Raw genomic sequence first — 18,013 nt, 5'->3', positions numbered from 1 at the left:
ACCTCCGTTCCAGTCTCAAATCTCTGGAAGACTGAAACAGGTTTCCCTCAAGAATTTCCCTGTATTTAGCGCCATCCATCATTCCTTCCATTCAGACCAGTTTCCCAGTCCCTGCTGATGAAAAACATCCCCACAGCATGATGCTGCCACCATCATGTTTCACTGTAGGGATGGTGCTCTCAGGGTGATGAGAGGTGTTTTTTTCTGGACACTCTTCTGTAAAGCCCAGCTCTGTGGAGTGTACAGTTTATAGTGGTCCTTTGGACAGATACTCCAATCTCCGCTGTGGAGCTTTGCAGCTCCTTCAGGGTTATTTTTGATCTCCTTTTTGCCTCTGATTAATGCCCTCCTTGCCCGGTCTGTGAGTTTTTGTGGGCGGCCCTCTCTTGGCAGGTTTGTTGTGGTGCCATATTCTTTCCATTTTGACATTATGGATTTAATGGTGCTCCGTGGGATTTTCAAAGTTTCGTATATTTTTTTATAACCCAACCCTGATCTGTACTTCTCCACAACTTCTCCAACTGTTTGGAGCGCTCCTTGGTCTTCACAGTGCCCGCTTGCTTGGTGGTGCCCCTTGCTTAGTGGTGTTGCAGACTCTGGGGCCTTTCAGAACAGGTGTATATATACTGAGATCATGTGACAGATCATGTGACACTTAGATTGCACACAGGTGGACTTTATTTAACTAATTATTTGACTTCTGAACGTAATTGGTTGCACCAGATCTTATTTAGGGGCTTTGTAGCAAAGGGGTGAATACATATGCACACATCACTTTGCTGTTTTTTATTTTTTAGAATTTTTTAACAAGTTCTTTTTTTAATTTCACTTCACCAATTTGGACTATTTTGTGTATGTCCATTACATGAAATTCAAATAAGAATCATTTTAAATTACAGTTGTAATGCAACAAAATAGAAAAAACAGGGGGTGAATACATTTGTAAGGCACTGTATATAATATGAGATTATTGTTGTCAGTCATTATATGAATCGATAGACAATCAGAAATGTGTAATCGCTGAGATACAAGGATACATTTTTTCTTGCTCATTAATTCCTTTCTCCCTCTGCATCTGTAATCTCAGAAGCGACTGCTCCCTCAGTGAAGGCTTTGTTGTGCCCCCATCCCAGTGCTGAGCAGGTTTAAAGACCCAGTTTAAAGCTGCCACTGTAAAGGGCCAGCCGCCCACTCACAGTCTGTGTAACTCTGTGGGATAATGAGGAAGGGAGAACCAACACTTAGTTGGGCAAAACAGTATCATACCAACAGTATGGCAGTATTAAACAAAGTTCCCAACAGGGATAGGCCACTACACAGGGCATGATATAACAAGAGCACCTGCAGCATCTGGGGTAGAGAATATAGCAGATGTTTGAGTGGTGCTTTTCAGTAAATTAAGTATGGAGAAGGTTAGTGGGAAGGTTGACCATAACCCCAAATTCCCAGTCTGCCAGCAGGGCTTGCTTCTTGTTATCCATATCTCTCATAAGATATTTCATAAGGAGTATCATACTCAGACAAAATAGACTGATTATATCAGTGTCTAAGCTATGCAGCATACAACTAAAATTAATTATATAACATTAATTAATACAATTTCAGCGATGATTGATTTCAAACTGAAATTCAGGTCTCTCTGTCAACAGTCAGAATTGAGTCTTTAGTAAGCCTCTTAACATTTACATTTACATTTAAGTCATTTAGCAGACGCTCTTATCCAGAGCGACTTACAAATTGGTGCATTCACCTTATGACATCCAGTGGAACAGCCACTTTACAATAAGTCAATTAAATGTTTGACATTTACATTTACATTTAAGTCATTTAGCAGACGCTCTTATCCAGAGCGACTTACAAATTGGACTTACTGTATGTGAGCTCCAAAAGTATTGAGAGAAATACGCTTTTGCTGTGCATATGGAACATTTCGGGGATCTTTTATTTCAGCTCATAAAACATTAGACCAACACTTTACATGTTGCATTTATATTTTGGTTCAGTATATATAACTACTGCTGTACATATACTGACAGACTGACCAGGTGAATCCAGGTGAAAGCTATGATCCCTTATTTATGTCACTTGTTAAATCCACTTCAATCAGTGTGTAGATGAAGGGGAGAAAAGGATTTTTAAGCCTTGAGACATTTGAGACATGGATTGTGTGTGTGCCATTGAGGGGATTTAAGTGCCTTTGAAAGGGCCATGTGACAGGCATACCGGTTTGTGTCAAGAATTGCAACACTGCTGGGTTTTTCACACTTAACAGTTTACCGTGTGTATCAAGAATGGTCCACCACCCAAAGAACATCCAGCCAACTTGACACAACTGTTGGAGTCAACATGGGCCAGCATCCCTGTGGAACGCTTTTGACACCTTGTAGAGTCCATGCCCCGCCAGGCAAAAGGGGGGAGGGGTGTGCAACTCAATATTAGGAAGGTGTTCCTAATGTTTGGTATACTCAGTGAATATTAACATATTGTAATCATGTCTAAAAATGGGATACAAGGGATATGTCATTCTCTGCACAATATGTTTTTCTCCTCAAACTATGCCACTGCAGGTTATCAGAACTGCCAGTTCAGTTCTCTTGGTGTTATTTCTAGAAAATATGTATCATGTGGTTATAGTGAGTCAGGCACCATTGATGAGGAGAGCTCATGTGCATTCATGTCAAATCTCAAGGATACCTGGGAAAAGGCTGCTCAAATGAAAAGTTGGTAGTTAGAGGAAGGGTTAGTAGCTAGATTAGTATGGAGTGCTCTTACGTGACAAATGAAAAACACTTTGTTCACTTAACTCGAGGATCCTGCAGCCTCTCCAAAACGTAATCATAATTGCAGGTCTAGGTGGTCGACAATGATTATCGTCTGAGTTGAAGAAGAACTTAAAGATTAAAATGATCACATCCACGATTTGCCAGATTTTCCTGCATCTCTTTTGATTTGAGAATAGGAGTAGTTAAATCAGCCTGTCTCCGTACCTTTAACTAGATGGATCCATGCCAAGACAGCCCTGCCTTGGATGATTTTTAGGAGCAGCATATTCTCAGAGAGTGAATAAGAATATAGCACTGAACAAAAAGCTCACCTGCAATTTATATTTATCCCCAAGTGCCATTCTCTTACAAGGTTGGACATCTCTAACTCACATGCCCAGCTCCTTGAAGGTGGCCAGGCAGGTTATGTTGGTTTCACCTTGCATTTAATTGTGCAGAAAACTGTTGTCCCATGACTGTCAGACTCTGGCCCTCTAGGACTGGAGTTGCACCCGGGAAAAAGGGTCTTCTGCATCTGCATTTCTGCATCTGCAGGAACCCCTCTTTTTATACTTCAATTGGTCCATTTTTAAGCTAGGACTGTGGTACACAGGTGGGAGGTGGGGCCACTCCAGTACAGTAGGCAATGCACCATAAAATTTGATGCCAACTGCCGATAAACCCCACAGAAGAAGAGGCGGGGCTGACAACGGTAGCTAGCTAGGACACCGGTAAGGCAGTGTCTTCGCCCCTGTCTGTTGGGCACTGCTTTCCAGCAGTTCTGTTAATGACGGTGAGGGCAGGTGTTCGGCAGGCGGTAGCGAAGGACACTGTGTGCTAGCTACAAATAGTGTCCCTTGCACCCCAAAAACTCAGATAATACTTTTATTTCTCCTTTGACACACATTTTTATTGCACAGGCAATTAGTGGAAATCTAGAATATCAAAAGTGTCACACAGGCATGAATCGTGTGCTCGAGGGGTGGCATTCATGCAGGAACCAATGGGATGCTCGAGGTAGGGTGCACATGCAAGAACGCCCCGAATTGCAGGCTGCAATCATGCTTTTCATGTTAGGAAGAATGGTAAAACTCTAATAAATATAATCCATCCAATTTATAAGCCCATAAACTAGGTTCCAGGTTTAGCTAAATATACATTTTAAGAGAAGAGAGCTCTGCTTGTCATTTAACGTTTCAACGTGTGTGATGACATTGTAATAGCTATTTTCCTTGAGAACCAAACTGCACCGTTAAACTGGGCGCGTCAACGACGTAGAAGCGCGGTCACGAGTGGAATTTGTGGGCGCGCTCTTTATGGCAGGTCGCAAAAGAGGGGGAGCAAACTGACACGAGCCTGCCGTCGTTGTCAGGGACAGGGTGCATCTGGGAAAAAAAAATATGGCATAACAATAGCAGCATCCAGTATCGGTGTACATGAATCCAGGGAGCCTAATAGGAAATGAATATGGCCATGGCGCTTCATAAAACATGACCTACACATGACACATGGAATGGTCAAGATATTTTGTTTATTTCCTGGATTACAAAGAAGACTGTAGAATAAAATGGAGTGGTAGGGGGACCGAGGCGCGCTGTCTCCATCATAGGGAGGCGCGTCCACCTGCTGATACAGGGAGTCCGGGCTTGGGAAAAACATGGTGAGGTTGCTGCATTGAGGAGAAGATACAGTTTCCATCTGTCAAATAAACAACTGTGTAATTGAAATGCTGGCGACGGGAAAAGCGCAGCCGGTGTGAATATAGAGGTAAGTTAAATGTTGTACAGTAACGAATATGGTTTTTCAGGTCAGGGAAACACTTGCGTGAAGAATATTCAACGTAGTCTGCAATTTCTTCATATGGCTTCATTCGAAATAAAAGGGGGCGGGTATTTCATGCATCACATTAGAACAACATTCATCTGTTGGGGAATGTGTATTTTAACAATGTATTTCATGCATCACATTAGATCAACATTCATCTGTTGGGGAATGTGTATTTTAACCATGTATTTCATGTATTACAGTTACTTCACTTTTAAACTGAGAGGGACATCAATTGTTATAAAATGCATTAAGAGGCATCATTCCTTAAATGTTATGGTTTAAAAGTGATACCCTACATTGGAGCATTAGAGCACCTGCAAACTGCACCCCACATCCCATCCCCCAAAACAAACACACACACACACACACACACACACACACACACACACACAGAGGCAATATGAGAATTGTCAGTACAGGTCGTGGACAACCTTTGCGGTATTTGGCAGTGCTTAGTTCAGTAAACAAGGTGCTTCAACTTGAACATTTCACTGAATAATGTGCTCCCCTTGGCATGAAATCGACCATTTCTCTGTGCTCCCAGATTAATTTATTTTCAGCATTGAGTTCCCAGCTTTTCATCTTCCCCTGTGGTTAGATGCTGTGTTCAATTTCAGTTCACATATGTATGTGACATAAGTTCAGACCGGCCACACTCAGAAATATACTCTCTTTGTGTACAATAATGACACACAAATGATTTAATTGTTATCATAGTATTATTATCATTGTAAGGTTTCATATATATCCTACTTCTCACATGTATGGCAATAACATACTTCAAGCTCTCTGCTGGATTGAGGGGAGGGAGAGCTCAACTAGATGATTCACCCTCTTTCCAGAATAACGCCTGGATAAAGGGCTCCTACTCTCTTTAACTCAACAACATTCCTTTGTGAAATGGCTGGGGAATTGTTTATCAGGCTTAATTATGCACAAGTGTTTATTTGAAATTGAAGGTTAATTCATTGGTTTCGTGTTTTGGAAAATACGTCAGATAAGAGGACCAAACTAACCCTGTTCATTTAGTTCAGAGTATCCCCATTAATAGGCCCTGAACATCCTTTAATTTGATCAGGTCTGTATATCAACTCAAGCATGGTTCCTGCTAAAGCCTACCTATCCCAGTGCCAGACCTAGTACGTGTCCTTTACTGTCCCAAGGGGTTGTGTTGCCCCAGGTCGCTCCATTGATGCAATAAGGTTTCAAAGTCATTTTGAAGAAATATGCTGGTCATTTTCCCATGCATCAATTCCTCTTTCCTTTCCTGGTCCTCCCATCCCATCTCTCCTCATGTGATTGAGGAGGCATGTTCAGGGTGAGACAACAACAATCCTGTTAATGTATCCTCTGTCCCACCGTTCTATGGGTTTTGTCTTCCTTACTTCAGCAGCCCAAGGTTCTCAGCCAAAGAGAGAGCAGGTTTCTGAAGGCTGGGCTGCACACAGCACTGCATTGTGTTTGTCTGAAAGTAGTGCCAGAGGGGGAGGAGTGAGGCTGCCTGGGAGGTTGGGTGAGGGGTTGTACCAATACCTGGGCAGATGTCACATTGATTTAACACATTTCAGTCTTCTATATAGGACCCTGTATGTATGCTATCAACTTGAATTTCACCTCTGTTAAAATGGCTATACAGAACATTAACAGACATGTTTTCATACGATTGAACCTGTTGAATAGTGGGCAAGTACCCTTGCACATTGACTCGCTGCAAGTACCCCCTGTATATAGCCTCGTTATTTTATTGTGTTACTATATTGTACATTTATTTTATTTAGCATTTTCTTATTCTGCATTGTTGGTTAAGGGCTTGTAAGTAAGCATTTCACAGTAAGGTCTCTATACCTGTTTTATTTGGCACATGTGACAAATACAATTTGATTTGATTTGAAATGCTATTGTGCCTGGTTTTCTCTCATTCATTCCCTCAGAGAGCGCCCCCTCCCTCCCTCAGTACTGCACCGTTGCGGTGACTGCGGCGCTGCTCGGCGTCAGAGGGAGTGGAGGCAGTGTGCTGTAATTAACAGAAAGGTAACAACCCCGGGAGACGGGTGGCTCAGCCCCTTTTGATTGCTTTCATGACTGCAGGGAAAGAGTCTGAGCCGAGCTTCCTCTCTAGTGGGACAGACAGACAGACAGACAGACAGACAGACAGACAGAGACAGACAGACAGACAGACAGACAGACAGACAGACAGACATTAGAGCAGAGTGCTGAGCTCTTTAGCTGCCCATGCTGGGCCTGTTTCATTCACAATGCTCCTCTATCATTCTCACAGACAGACAGATACCAACCCCACTGCTGTGGTCCTGGACTACTCTTGTCTGTATCTTTTTTGGTAGCCCCTCCCTTGCTGTATAAAACACTCAAAACACCCATAGGGCATGAATAGGGCACACACACTCAAAACAACGGTGACTTGTTGTATATTTCCTAAGGCCTCCAAGCATTAGAGAGTTAGTAGAAGGGAAGACAGTTGTTGCATCTCTTCCTTTAGAAAAAAGCTTTTTCTCTCAGCTTTGGTTGCTAAATAACCTACTACCAATGTCTCTTAGCTGAGGACTCATGCACGCTCTATTATTAACAAATATGTGACAAATGGCTTTGATTCACAGGGAGATTGAGGGGGGAGGTGTTGATATTGTAGGGTGAGTACATGTTGCCATTGTGGGCTGCTGCAGAATGTCAGGCTGTCCATCAGACGGGGCCATGTTGCCGTCGTTGTAGAGCCATGTACTCAGAGAGGCAAAGACAGGTCCTGGTGAAAGCAGCAGCACAGAGGAATAACAGGAGGCTTTTGTGTTCCTCTCCCCCTTGAAGCTGGAGCCTCCGGTTTAATGCACTAGAGCTGTGTAGGGGGAGGAGTCGTTCAGCCAACCATTAATGACCTTGGTCATCAGAAAAGTTCCAGACGAAAATAACAGCAAGGTTTTACGTTTCTATTTGGATAGGGTCCGTGTTTTCAGAGGTATGGCAGTTATGTTCTGTCTCTCACAATCAGATACCTCATTGGTTAACCTCTCAGGTCAACCTCTCAGTAAATGAGCATACTCTACAGTCTCTGAGACCATTTTCTAAATGACATGTTGTATTGATACATAGGTCAAGGTTCATCGGTGCATGGGTTAGAGGTTTGATAACCCTTTTTAAGTGGGGTAAGGATAAAACGTTTTACTCATTGTTGTTCTGCAACACCTAAGGGGAAGACGTTCATCTTATTTTCAACCTTACCTTGCATTGAGCATATGATAAACAAAATGCAAATATTACTTCTCCCACAAAGATATTGACGGCATAGACATTTACCTTTATGTACTGTAATTCTGTCAGTGACATTTGCATAACGCTTTTAATAACGATTAACTGATATTCCTCAAATTCCTTCCTTCTCCAGCCTCGTGGACATACAGTACAATCGAACCATGGTTCACAATACATCCATTATTCAGATAAATCTTTAAGGCTTGAAGAAGAAGAATTACTTTCAGCTGGTTTTCCCTTCTTCCATAACTCCTTGTCTGGGGGATCGTCTAATCCGTCTAGTTTCAGTCTTAAGCAAGGCTCTAATGCTGGATAAATATTAATCACATTTTTAATAAAAGGAGTTTGCTGAAGAAGCTGCTGTCAGGCCTGTCCGTCAGGGGAAGTGAGGTAAAGCCTAGTAAACAGCCCTGCCCTGCTCAAATCAATGGCTGTTTACTAGGCTTTGTACTGTCCTGCTCCTGGCCCACTCAGAGTTCTTATTATTATCTTTATTCAGCTCCTATATTTTTGTTTGGAGAGACGACAAGAGAAATCATACAAAGACCTCCCACAAAACCAAAGGGTGGGAATTAAAGGAGCTACAATATTGAACAACAGTTATACACTACATGACCAAAAGTATGTGGACACCTGCTCGTCGAACATCTCATTCCAAAATCATGGTCCCCCCCATTGCTGCTATAACAGCCTCTACTCTTCCTGGAAGGCTTTCCGCTAGATTTTGGAACATCCTGCAGGGACTTGCTTCCATTTAGCCACAAGTCGGGCACTGATGTTGGGCGATTAGGCCTGGCTTGCCGTCGGCATTCCAATTCATCCCAAAGGTGTTCAATGGGGTTGAGGTCAGGGCTCTCTGCAGGCCAGTCAAGTTCTTCCACACCGATCTCGACAAACCATTTCTGTATTGTCATGCTGAAACAGGAAAAGGCCTTCACCAAACTGTTGCCACAAAGTTGGAAGCACAGAATCGTCAAGAATGTCATTGTATGCTGCAGAGTTAAGATTTACCTTCAGTGGAACTAAGGGCCCTAGCCCGAACCATGAAAAACAGCCCCAGACCATTATTCCTCCTCCAGCAAACTTTACAGTTGGCACTATGCATTGGGGCAGGTTCTCCTGGCATCCGCCAAACCCAGATTCTGCTGTCGGCCAGACAGATGGTGAAGCGTGATTCATCACTCCAGAGAACGTGTTTCCACTGCTCCAGAGTCCAATGGCGGCGAGCTTTACACCACTCCAGCCAACGCTTGACATTGCGGATGGGGATCTTAGGCTATGTGCGGCTGCTCGGCCATGGAAACCCATTTCATGAAGCTCTCGACAAACAGTTCTTGTGCAGAAGTTGCTTCCAGAGGCAGTTTGGAACTTGGTAGTGAGTGTTGCAACCAAGGACAGACGATGTGCATCAGTGGTCCCGTTCTGTGAGCTTGTGTGGCCTACCACTTCGCGGCTGAGCCGTTGCTGCTCCTAGACGTTTCCACTTTACAATAACAGCACTTACAGTTGACCGGGGCAGCTCTAACAGGGCAGAAATTTGACGAACTGACTTGTTGGAAAGGTGGCATCCTATGGCGGTGCCACATTGAAACTGAGCTCTTCTGTAAGGACATTCTACTGCCCATGTTTTTCGACAGAGATTGCATGACTGTGTGCTCGATTTTATACACCTGTTAGCAACGAATCCACTAATGAATGAAATAGCCAAATCCACTAATCTGAAGGGGTGTCCACATACTTTTGTATATATAGTATAGTTGTCCCCTGACAGTTACAGTACTTTACAGGGAATCTTTACCAATTCCATGTAGAGATTATGCTGAAGAGACCAAATACTTCTCATCTCCTCTTCTTAGTCACTGTGCCATTGAATCTATGTAAATATGTCAGCACACCATCACACCTAATATAAGTTAGAAAATGTTCTGTAGCATTTTGGGCCTATTGGTTCATCAGTATTTAGTTCTATAGATAGAGCACTGAGCAGTGATAGATTATAACACTCCAATATCTTCTGAGACTAGGTGGTTTGATAGGATATGAAAATGGAACTGAAAAGTAATTTAGTTATTTTCAGTTATCAAAATCTAAACCTCTAGCTTCACACATTCTGTTCTGCATCCACTGAGCTTTTGACCCCCAGCCTCTCTCTCTCTCTCTCTCTCTTTCACACACACACACACACACACACGCACACACGCACACACACACACACACACACACAGCTCTTTGGCTCCTCACTGGCATTTGGGCTGAGTGACAGAGCAGCCCATCGGTACAGTAATTGGTATTCAGAGGGGCAGCTGGGATGCACGCCTCGCAGACAGAGGGGGAATTTAGTGAGTCAATACACTGCTTCATTAGAGCTGTGAGTCACCACGCCATGCTTCAATTGTTTGTATTTGTCCAAGAGAAACCAATGCCTCCTCCCATGCAACCTGACTAACCCCATGCTAACCTCAGATTGGTGGTTAACTGGTCCCCTACAAATGTTTTACCCAATATATTTACTGTGGCACAGAGATTGAGATGTGGCGTCAATATGCTCAAAGTCACACATCCACACCAGAGTTGTATGTTCATCGGTGTATTGTATTGGCCAGAATGGCAGTTTATCCACTTGTCTCAGGATAAATCTCCTTCTGAGGCCTTAATCCTTGAGTCTAGGATGATATTTAATCTCTTCTAACAAATATACTTCATTCATCCTAATATTTTCATATTTTAACAATCCAAGCTACTGGGTGCTGAATATGTTAGCATATGATTATATCAGAAGATAAAGTGGGAGTATTCGGCTTCAGGACACAAATTGAAATGATTGAAGTGTGACCTGACCTCTGTATTGTGTTTTTTCAGCATACTTATTTCTCTGGTTATTGAACTTGGGAATCAAACCTAAGCACTGTCAACCAATTGTGTATTGTACACAACACTATCTGAAATATAATTTCTTCCTTGTTACTTATGGTATGCGCTAGAGCAAGCCAGATGGCTTATTATCATTTCACTGCTTTTATTTGTTCAATTATTGGATTTTTTTGTGCACTGGTATGCAAAACACATTATTAATCAACAAGATTAACAAAGTAAACTGGTTTTAAGACCTGTGGAATAGTACAGTAACACAGAATCAGTGTGCCATTAGTATAATCTTGTGTGTGTTCCACCCCTTTACTCTCATGTAAACTCAAAATATTTCCCTTATATTTCATATCCTAACCCCCATACATGGAGAGGTTGCTCTTCTGTTTGCTTTCTCCTGACCATAAATACACTGTTCCCGTCATACATAGTGGATAGGTACAATGGTTCCCATCCCAGGGACTATGAAGGATAAACTGTAGGGCAGGGGTGTTAAACTCATTATGCCACAGGGGCTGCATTCGGTCTTGAACGTTGTCAAAATCAGAAAAAATAGTCCTCTATTAATAGTTTCATAGCTTCCATTTTGGTGATTATTAGCGAACTGGATCCAGTCCAGACACTGTATGAATTGAGTCATTTAAAAGTATATTGAGTTTATTACATTTTTTACTCAAGCCACCCGCGGGACGGATTGTTTGACACCCCTCCTGTAAGGAAATGAACCCTCTGTGTCAACGGGCCTTGATTTGCATGCCGATACATGTTCATTTCTAGGATCAGTAAAGGGTCAAAGGAAGTAGTATACAGTGCATTTGGAAAGTATTCAGACCCCTTGACTTTTTCCACATTTTGTTACGTTACAGCCTTATTCTAAAATTGATTTTAAAAATCGAAAAATACTCATCAATCTACACACAATACCCCATAATGACACAGCGAAACATAACTCGTTGCTATGAGACTCGAAATTGAGCTCAGGCGCATCCTGTTTCCATTGATCATCCATGAGATGTTTCTACAACTTGATTGGAGTCCACCTGTGGTAAATTCAATTGATTGGACATGATTTGGAAAGGCACACACCTGTCTATATAAGGTCCCACAGTTGACAGTGCATGTCAGAGCAAAAACCAAGCCATGAGGTCAAAGGAATTGTCCGTAGAGCTCAGAGACAGGATTGTGTCAAGGCACAAATGTACCAAAAAATGTCTACAGCACAGTGGCCTCCATCATTCTTAAATGGAAGAAGTTTGGAATCACCAAAACTCAACCTAGAGCAGGCCGCCCAGCCATACTGAGCAATAGGGGGAGAAGTGCCTTGGTCAGGGAGGTGACAACAAACCCGATGGTCACTCTGACAGAGCTCCAGATTTCCTCTGTGGAATTAGGAGAACCTTCCAGAAGGACAACCATCTCTGCAGCACTCCACCAATCAGGCCAGACCGAAGCACGCTTGGAGTTTGCCAAAAGGCACTTAAAGACTCTCAGAGCACGAGAAACAAGATTTTCTGTTCTGATGAAACCAAGATTGAACTCTTTTACCTGAATGCCAAGCGTCACGTCTGGAGGAAATCTGGCACCATCCCTACGGTGAAACATGGTGGTGGCAGCATCATGCTGTGGGGATGTTTTTCAGGTGCAGGGACTGGGAGACTAGTCAGGATTGAGGGAAAGTACAGAGAGATCCTTGATGAAAACCTGTTCCAGAGCTCTCAGGACCTCAGACTAGAGGTTGACCGATTATGACTTTTCAACGCTGATACCGATAGCGATTATTGGAGGACCAAAAGAGCCGATACCGATTAATCGGCCGATTTTTATTTTAAAATTTTATTTGTAATAATGACAATTACAACAATACTGAATGAACACTTATTTTAACTTAATATAATACATCAATAAAATCAATTTAGCCTCAAGTAAATAATGAAACATGTTCAATTTGGTTTAAATAACGCAAAAACAAAGTGTTAGAGAAGAAAGTAAAAGTGCAATATGTGCTATGTAAGAAAGCTAACGTTTCAGTTCCTTGCTCAGAACATGAGAACATATGAAAGCTGGTGGTTCCTTTTAACATGAGTCTTCAATATTCCCAGGTAAGAAGTTTTAGGTTGTAGTTATTATAGGAATTATAGGACTATTTCCCGCTATACCATTTGTATTTCATTAACCTTTGACTATTGGATGTTCTTATAGGCACTTTAGTATTGCCAGTGAAACAGTATAGCTTCCGTCCCTCTAGTTAGCGCGCGTTAACTAGCTAGCCATTTCACTTCGGTTACACCAGCCTCATCTCGGGAGTTGATAGGTTTGAAGTCATAAACAGCGCAATGCTTGACGCACAACGAAGAACCTTTGACTATTGGATGTTCTTATAGGCACTTTAGTATTGCCAGGGTAACAGTATAGCTTCCGTCCCTCTCCTCGCTCCCCCCTGGGCTCGAACCAGCAACACAACAACAATTAGCGCGCGCTAACTAGCTAGCCATTTCACTTCGGTTACACCAGCCTCATCTCGGGAGTTGATAGGCTTGAAGTCATAAACAGCGCAATGCTTGACACACAACGAAGAGCTGCTGGCAAAACGCAAGAAAGTGCTGTTTGAATGAATGTTTACGCGCCTGCTTCTGCCTACCACCACTCAGTCAGATACTTAGATACTTGTATGCTCAGTCAGATTATATGCAATGCAGGACACGCTAGATAATATCTAGTAATATCATCAACCACGTGGAGAGGCAGGTCGTTATTGCGTTGGACTAGTTAACTGTAAGGGTGCAAGATTGAATCCCCCGAGCTGACATGGTGAACATCTGTCGTTCTGCCCCTGAACAAGGCAGTTAACCCACCGTTCCTACGCCGTCATTGAAAATAAGAATGTGTTCTTAACTGACTTGCCTAGTTAAATAAAGGTATAAAAAAAATGTTTAAAAAAAATGTTTAAAAAATTGGCGCCCAAAAATACCGATTGTTATGAAAACTTGAAATCGGCCCTAATTAATCGGTCAACCTCTACCTCAGACTGGGGTGAAGGTTCACCTTCCAACAGGACAATGATCCTAAGCACACCGCCAAGACAACGCAGGAGTGGCTTTGGGACAAGTCTCTGAATGCCCTTGAGTGGCCCTGCCAGAGCCCTGACTTGAACCCAATCAAACATTTCTTGAGAGACCTGAAAATAGCTGTGCAGCGACGCTCCCCATCCAACCTGACAGAGCTTGAGAGGATATACAGAGAAGAATGGGAGAAACTCCTCAAATACAGGTGTGCCAAGCTTGTAGTGTCCACCTACAAGAAGACTCAAGGCTGTAATCACTGCCAAAGGTTCTTCAACAAAGTACTGAGTAAAGGGTCTGAATACTTATGTAAATGTGTTAGTTCCATTTTTTATTTATATACATTTGCAAAAATGTCTAAAAAACAGTTTTTGCTTTGATATTATGGGGTACTGTGTGTAGATTGACGAGGGAAAAAAACAATTTAATCCATTTTAAAACAAGGCTCTAACATAACGAAATGTGGAAAAGGTAAAGTGGTCTAAATACTTTCCGAATGCACTGTACGTTTTCATCTCACGTGAAAGTAATTATACTTTAGCTAAAGTCCTTTTCACATGGCCTTTTATTCCTTTTCAGATATTAGTCCTTTTCACATCGCCAGAAAACATGTTTCGAACACTCAACCACACAGTAAAGATACACTCTAAACTGAATGGAGTGGGGAGTTGATTTGTTATAGACGTCTCACTGTGTGGAGTTGTTTTTATTTCCATCATTTGCAACATCAGGCACCCCAGAATGAAGTCTTTGTGCTTCATAATGGAAAAGTTATCACATTTGTGACTAAAATGAAGAACTCATTTCAAAAGCCCTGGGATGGGGGTCTTTGAATGTTAATGAGCAGATTGAGCTTTTGCTCACTGGCGTACCACGCAGCCCCCTCAAAGCAGGGGGGCCAAGGGGCTCTGGGAGCCCACAACCCCCTCCATCCTGCCCCGACCTGGAGGTTGCCCCGCCTCCCCAGATAGGATTTGAACATGTCATAAGCCATGGCAAGAATGTTTAGATATGAACATGTGATTATTATTTGACCCTGCTGATCATCTATGAACGTTTGAACATCTTTAAGAACAATCTGGCCTTAATGACCACCGGCACAGCCAGAAGAGGACTGGCCACTCCTCAGAGCCTGGTTCCTCTCCAGGTTTATACCTAAGTACCAACCTTTCTAGGGAGTTTTTCCCAGCCACCGTGCTTCTACATCTGCATTGCTTGCTGTTTGGGGTTTGAGGTTGGTTTCTGTATTAGCACTTTGTGACGTCTGCTGATGAAAAATTTGCTTTATAAATGCATTTGATTGAAAACTGCACATTTCCCTCTCTGTCCCATTGCAAAATGTGTAGAATAGCATGAGATTAGCTATAAAACTGTACATGTTTCTCTCTGCCCCATGGTAGTGTGTGTAGAATTGCAGGAAAATAGTTTTAAAACTGCAACATTTTCTCTCGGCCTTAAGGCAAAATGTGTAGAATAGCATGAGATTAGCTACAAAGGTGGGCTTGCTCAGACCTTACAGGGGGCCATGCGAAACTGTAGACTTTTGTTACAGTCACAATGTTTTTCCTTTTTTCGTCCTCTGGTTTGATTTGAAATAAAATGATAATCATACGCATGATGACAAATAAGTTATGACAATGGAGGAAAAAGATATATGCAGTCACCAGCAATTCTGTTTTTGATTGTTTTTTAGTGGGCTTTTGCACTGAAAATTTGGGAGGAATGTAATACATTTCTTCAATGATGTACAAAATGTACACAATATGTATGAAGGCCTAAATAATACACTCTATTAGATTATACTCTAATAATGCATACGGTATATTTCATAGGAGGTGAACATAACTGCCCATTTGTCTTTTGAGCTGCTTCATGATTTGGAGTGAAACCGAAGAGGAAGCTGATGGGAGAATGAACAAAGGGCTGGTCAGCCAGCAATGTTGACAGTTCTCTTCAATACACTATTTAACACCCCAAACTGGTCAGAGGGATAACGAATGGCACTGTTCCACAGTGTGTGTAGTAGTAGGTTTGTTGTTTGTGTATGCTGGAGGTATTATTGACTGTAATAAGGAAGAGCTTCTTGTTTACTGCAGAACCTCCTCTTATCATGGGTATATAGTCCTTCCCAGTTCCCACCTGAAGGAATAAGGAGAAAACATGTTCTATTGTCAGGTCTCCAGTTCTAACCAGGACATCTCCTATATGGGCTGTATTGTGCAATCGGCATGCAACCCCTCTGCTTCTCTGTTCTAAAGCCCCCCTTTCTGTCACACTCCCCCCACCCTCCTTACCCGCCCCACTCTGTTTGAGATGTGGCCTGTGTGTGTAAGTGGAGGGGGTTGTATGGGTGCAGAGAGAGGAGAGGCTGAATCACAATTAGCTCGAGTTTTCGCCTCTTAATACAGCAGCACAAATGGGCCAAAGAGGCTTGGACTACAAAAGACGCCAGAGACGGGAAGAACAGGACCAGAAAATGTCACATTCTGTGGATTCGCTAGTTGAACATATTTGTTATTTACAACAAAAAATAAAATAAATGTAGCACCCTTGGATAACATGGATTGCTCCATATGTTCTCTCTATATATTATTGTCTAAAAGGCAGAAATAATAGATGCTATGATTCAAGCCCTGGTCTGTCTCGGTGACTCCACTTGGAAACATTGAGAGAAATCCAGAATCATGAGTCATGCCGCAAACTGTAGCCATTATAATTGCTTATTGAACCAGATGAGAGCCGAGGCTTTACAGCCCAGTTAAATGCAGTATGTTACTTATGTCACCTTTGCTTCATTATGTTTTGTGGAGAAAAATGAATGGCTGAAAACAAAATAATTTTGTTTACAAGGTTGTTGTTGCTATGATCTCCTTCTGACTCTCTTTTTAGTTCCAGATTCCACGCGTTGTTCAGCATAAATCCTTTCTCTATACTTGTAAATGACCTAACATAAGAGGTTGAGTCACGTGGGCGGCAGGTAGCCTAGCAGTTAAGAGCTTTGGGCCAGTAACCGAAAGGTTGCTGGTTCGAGTCCCCGAGCTGACAAGGTGGGGGGGGAACTGCCATTCTGCCATTGAGCAAGGCAGTTAAACCCCATCAACAACTGCTCCTCGGGTTCTGATTACCTTGATTAAGGCAGCCCCCTGCACCTCTCTGATTCAGAGGAGTTGGGTTAAATGCAGAAGGAACATTTCGGTTGAATGCAGTCAGTTGTGCAACTGACTAGGTTTTTCCTGTATTTTATTTTAATTTGATTGAACCTTTATTTAACTAGTATTGCAGGGCTTGGTCTCCGACTGTCACTTGGAATACTGTAATAGCAATTCATAGCTATTACACTCTTCCCTTCACACTATCACTATTGATATCAGAATAAGAATGGTATGATGAAATGATAATAATAATAATGATAATAATAATAATAATAATGAAATGATCGTTACAAATGTCAACGTTTTAACATGTTGGCCAATCCATCCAATCATCACTGCACATGCTCCTATGCTTTTAGCCAACCCTATGTTATCTAGGTCATTTGGCTTGCTTTGTCTTGTGTTCATTCTCCTAAAGTGAGATAAATGTGGACCACCATGCAGGTAGTTTCAAGCTGAGTTGCTGAGATGTTTTCAGATGTGGTCCCTCTCTTTTGTTCCCTATGACTGTGCTCTGTTCTGGACTAGTCGGCCATGTGGAGTTCCCGATCTGTCACTTAGGGTCCCATATGCAGTCAGTCTGCCACAGCAGTTCTTGCCAGACACGAGGAACGTTTTGAATAGATGCAATGCTGTCTGGTCATACAGGGGGATGGGTAGTTGAAATAGCCATATACAGATTCGGGATCTTAATTTGATCAGTTTTGTCGCAGGTGTAAAAGGTTACTGTAGGCTAATTGTTTGTGTGAGATCTAATGAGAGAAAGAGAACTGCAAGTTTTCATTGAATTTATGGAAATCTATAAGCGCAGGAAAATTCTTTGCTGCAACCAATATTATATCTGTACATCAGCTATTCCTGGAGCTAGAATTGAGACCAAAATACCTACCGTATTGGGATGGCCATCATCATCTTGGAGTATAACTTGAATGAGTTTGAGTAATTTATTTAAAAATATCTCAACATACTATACATTCATAAAATGATTATCTGCGATATTTAACGATTGATGGGGTGTTGAATGTACTAAAGAGACCCATTGTCTTGTTTTGAAGTTTTTTAAACAGAGGGAAACTGGTGTATTGGA

General features: G+C 42.2%; 1 protein-coding gene across 1 annotated transcript in view; it reads left to right on the top strand.

The window, feature by feature from the left end:
- The first annotated feature begins 4,137 nt into the window (after positions 1-4,137).
- Positions 4,138-18,013, top strand: part of LOC115135817 (neurite extension and migration factor-like) — a 33,246-nt gene continuing 19,370 nt past the window's right edge. The window contains exon 1 of the mRNA XM_029670929.2: positions 4,138-4,529. The gene's annotated coding sequence lies outside the window, so the exon portion shown is untranslated. The remainder of the gene's footprint in view (positions 4,530-18,013) is intronic.

The sequence above is a fragment of the Oncorhynchus nerka genome, linkage group LG10 (assembly GCF_034236695.1).
Source record: "Oncorhynchus nerka isolate Pitt River linkage group LG10, Oner_Uvic_2.0, whole genome shotgun sequence".
In the NCBI taxonomy this organism is placed as follows: Eukaryota; Metazoa; Chordata; class Actinopteri; order Salmoniformes; family Salmonidae; genus Oncorhynchus; species Oncorhynchus nerka.
This window is presented reverse-complemented; position numbering and strand designations above follow the sequence as displayed.